The sequence below is a fragment of the Apium graveolens genome, chromosome 5 (assembly GCF_009905375.1).
Source record: "Apium graveolens cultivar Ventura chromosome 5, ASM990537v1, whole genome shotgun sequence".
NCBI classification, from domain to species: Eukaryota; Viridiplantae; Streptophyta; class Magnoliopsida; order Apiales; family Apiaceae; genus Apium; species Apium graveolens.
Genome location: NC_133651.1, coordinates 79907733 through 79912574, shown reverse-complemented (window position 1 = coordinate 79912574; position 4842 = coordinate 79907733). Strand labels below are relative to the sequence as shown.

At 38.0% G+C, this 4842-nt stretch overlaps 1 non-coding gene across 1 annotated transcript; it reads right to left on the bottom strand.

The window, feature by feature from the left end:
- Nucleotides 1-3647: 3647 nt before the first annotated feature.
- On the bottom strand, nt 3648-3754 carry LOC141663381 (small nucleolar RNA R71). The gene has a single exon (XR_012551455.1). It is a non-coding gene; the product is annotated as a small nucleolar RNA R71 (small nucleolar RNA).
- Nucleotides 3755-4842: the final 1088 nt, after the last annotated feature.

The window sequence follows — 4842 nt, the reverse complement described above, 5'->3', positions numbered from 1 at the left end:
ACCACCACCGCTCCCTTTCTTAGCGTCCGAATTATCTTAGTTGAAGACAATAAAACGATTCAAACTTTAGATTCGGTTAATTAACACATCAATTTTGAACACAAATAAAATTAGGGTTATGTGTAATTGAAATCGGATTAACTTTTTTGGATCTACGGTTTTGATTTTACAAAAAAAACTATGATTCAAAATCTGAAAGGGTGTGTGTTTTGATTTTACGTGAGTGTGTGTTTCTGAGAGGCGAGATAAAGAGATAAATTGAGATTTGAGAGTGAGAGTGACTATGGAGACTTGGAAAAAGAGGGTAAAGGTTGGGATGGGGGGATAAAGGAAACTTTTAAGATAGGGGAATGTTTAGTCTGAAGGGAAAAAAGTTGTCCGCTTCATTTTTCAAATTTTAAAAAAGTACTTTAGACATAGTTTTTTGATGATATATAAAATCATCTTTAACATCGTTTTTGAATTTACCGATGTCAAAAATATCTTTTACATCAATATTTATTAACAGGGTGATGTCTATTAACCATATTTTTGTTGTGCTTGCATGGCGCTGATAATATGCTGGTATTTATTAACTAGTTCTCCTACAAATTCTGTTAGTACGCGATGACCCTGTCCACCACATGTTCCCAAACTTGCTGGGAATCAGCTAGGACATAAAACAAATAAATAAACTAACTCAAGTTTAAATTAATTCCTAATAAAGGTTACATATATAGATATAGATTATGTTGGGGTTTTAATCTAAACTTAGGTGTTATTTTATTTATCTAATATGTTGTTTTAGTCAATGTTTCTATGCAAAGTCTATAGACAGAAGTGGAGATGTGGTTTGGAGACTTTGTAGGAGTAGTGCAGAATAAACTTAGCACAACGGTAGTATTTGATTTGGTCTAGGTTGTTAGTTATACAGTTCCTACTTAATAGGACATTTCTTTCTCTGCGTAGTATAAGTATTGTATTCAATCATCAATAAAATAGGATGTTCAACACTTTTATTTATCTCTATTTTTTACATACAAATTCTTGTTTCTTGTATGTTTTTATATCAATTGTGTCAATATTCTGGTATCAGTGCTTAGGTGTTTTAGTGAATGACCAAGTGCATTCCAAAGACACGATCGACGGAGTCAGGGAAAACTAAAGATGTAACGATCAGCTTAAGTTACCCAATATTGTCACGAGCGAATTACACAGCATGGGCCATGAAAATGAAGGTATATATGCAGGCCCATGGAGTTTGGGATGCAGTGTCACCAAAGAATACTAAAACCACGATGGTTGATGACAAGATGGATAAGATTACGCTGGCAACGATCTATCAGGGTATACCAGAGGATGTGCTTCTTTCTCTTATAGAAAAGGGAACAACTAAAGAGGCCTGGGAGGCGATCAAGGTGATGTGTCAAGGAGTAGAACGCGTCAAAACGGCCAAAATACAGACACTTAAAACTGAGTTCGAGTCAATGGTCATGAAGGACAGTGAGTCCATTGATGATTTTAGAATGAAATTAGCTGGATTGGTTACAAATATATATTGAGTGGTTATGACACTTTATTATGCTCTAATTAGCTTTGGATTGGTGTATTTGTACTCAAGTTGTTTAGTGTTTTAACGTGTTTTCGAGTGCTTTTGCATTTCAGGCATTAATCTGTGAATCAGTTGAATTTGGATTGTTTTGGTGCTAATATGGTGTCTAGGTGGTGTTGAAATAAAAGCTCGTTGAAGCCGGCTTGAAGCTCCAAGATAAAGAAAAAGAAAAGAAATTGTATCTTGAAGAAGCCCAGCGCGCCCCCCGCTAAACAAGCGCGCGGTCGCGCCGAAGTACAGGAAGCCAGCGCGCCCGTGCTGATGAAACGCGCGGCCGCGCCGTGTCGGGATAATAGAATCCTGATTCTATTATAATTCTGTTTTCTAGACTCCTGGGCTGATTGGACAGCTATATATTGATAACTCAATATCGTTTTTTAAGAAGGAGACTTACCAGAGCACAAGGAGAGGACGACAAGAGACCTATAGCACAATTCAACAAAGGCGAAGACGATCTAGTTTATTCTTGTGAATCTTTGTTTGAGTTGTTATCTTGGATGCCTGTTTCTTGTTTTGTTGGACCTATACTCTTGTTTGCACTTGGTTTTAATTATTCGTTATAAAGACTACGTTTTATATACCATGCTTTCATCAGAACCCACGTTGATGATGAGTCCGATTATGGGCTAATCGTTATCGTGGGGTTCTAGCGGATTTATTTATGGATTTCTTTAGTTAAATTGTTTGATGCTTTAGTATGTGGTGATTGTATGATATCCTAGTATTGGTTGTGCGTATTCATCTTATGAGCGTCGCGAACTTATAAGATAGTGTATAAATTCTTAATGAAGCGAAAGTTAATTTAAGGATTTAGAACTTGCCATGCTAGCATAGGTTCATGTATTGTCATGCATGATTCGTAGGTAATTTTAACCATCTTACTTGCCCTGTCTAATCAAGATAGATAACTTGTGCTTAAACCGTTATGTTGTCAAATTCTATAGACATATAGGGTCTCAATATAATTGGTGTCTATTCAGCTTCTATCGCTTTTGTGGATGTCTGGTAGTATGGTACTCGCGCAACGAAAGTTGGCGTTTATCAGTTTCGTGTTTTCTGATTAGTGTCATCACCATTGCATGCTAAGTTTAAGATCAATAAGGTTATTGAATGAAGTATTTAATGAAGTTAGAATCCCATGTTTGTCATATTTATTAATTCATTCAATCTTATTCTCGTAGTTATAATTATTAGTTTAATTCTTAGTTATAAACAACCTCACTTTGTTATCGTCTTAGCATTGAAAAATAACCATACATTGTTGCTTAAGTGCATGAATTAATTATTTAACCAATATTATCGTTGTGGGAACGAACTAGAAAAGATTCTATACTACTTGCGAACTAGTATACTTGCGTGTATTATTAGCCCGTGTTTAGCGACTAACAAGTTTTTGGCGCCGCTGGCGGGGACTGCAGTGTTAATTGATAGTTTATGTGCTTTCCGTCGGTGGTCGTTAAAGTTCATTGACTCGGACATTGTTACTTATCTATTTCTTGTTTAATTTCAGGTACTCTAGCGAGGGTGTATGCATACGTGTTCGCGTACTCTTAAGAGAATACTGGATAAAGCCAAGGAAGAAGTTGTGGTAGTTCGTAAGGAAGTTTTTGAGGAAGAAAAGAAGGTGGAAGAAGAAGAGAAAGTCGAAGAACTAGTTGTAGTAGCGATGGGAGATCAAGCAGAAAATCTGAAGGCTTTGATGGATTATTCTCAGCCTAAGTTTAACGACATTTAGTCAAGCATCATCAGACCGACCATCAGGGCTAACAATTTTGAGATCAAGTCAAACACGATTCAGATGATACAGAACTCAGTTCAATTTGGGGGTTCTCCTACTGAAGAACCCAACATGCATATCAGGGATTTCATTGAGATCTGCGACACTTTCAAATTCAATTATATGACTGAAGATGCTATCAAGCTACGCCTGTTCCCATTCTCTCTAAGGGACAAGGCTAAGTGTTGGTTACACTCTCTGCCATCAGGATCTATCACCACTTGGGAGGATCTTGCATAAAAGTTTCTTACTAAATTCTTCCACATGGCAAAGACTGCTGTAATCAGGAATGCTCTTACCCAGTTTGTTCAACAAACAGAGGAATCTTTGTGTGAGGCTTGAGATCGATATAAGGAGATGCTAAGGAAGTGCCCACACCATGGCATGCCTGATTGGATGACTATTAATTACTTCTACAATGGATTGGGTGCTACTTCTAGACCCATGCTAAGCAGTACAACTCCCCTGGTTTTCAGCAACCACAGTATGCACCGAGATACCAACTCCAGCTGCAACAAGCTAATGAAAAATCTGAATTAGAGGAGTTGAAGATTATGTGAAAGATTCAAGCTGTTTCTATCAAGACCTTGGAAAATCAAATTGGGCAAATTGCCAATGCCTTGCTAAATCGCCAGCCTGGTACATTACCTAGTGACATTGAAGTGCAAGGAAAGAGGGAAGCTAAGGAGCAGGTAAAGGCAATCACTTTAAGGTCTGGAAAGGTTACGAATCCCGAACAAACTCAAGAGTTGATTGAAGAAGTTGGAGCTGAGAAAGAAGTAATGTAGTGGGACGAAGAAGTAGAACCAAGGAAGACTACTGTTGAGCACACTCCGCCTGAGGGTAATACAGGGGAGAAACAGATCTATCCTCCATCGCATTTTCCCAAGCGGCTATAGAAGAAAAAGCTGGACAAGAAATTTGAGAAGTTTCTGGAGGTGTTCAAGAAACTCCATATCAACATACCTTTCGCTGAGGCTCTCGATCAGATGCCTAGTTATTCAAAGTTTATGAAAGGTATTCTCTCTCTGAAGGTGAAGCTAGATGATTTAGAGATGGTCGCTCTCAAGGAGGAATTTAGTATGTGCTATAACAGAAGTTGCCTCCAAAGCTTAAATATCCAGGAAGCTTCACTATTCCATGTACTATTGGAAAAATGTCTTTTGACAGATGCTTATGTGACTTGGGAGCTAGCATCAATTCGATGCCTTTGTCAAATTTTAAGCAGTTAGATTTACCTGATCCCAAACCGACTTATATGACCTTGCAGTTGGCCGACCGTTCTATTACATATTCGTGAGGTATTGTGGAGGATGTCTTGGTTAAGGTTGATAAACTCATCTTTCCTACTGATTTCGTAATTCTTGATTTCGAGGAGGATAAGAAGATTCCCATAATCTTGGGAAGACCTTTCATGGCGACTGTCCGAACCTTGATAGATGTGCAGAAGGGTGAGCTAACCATGCGAGTGCTG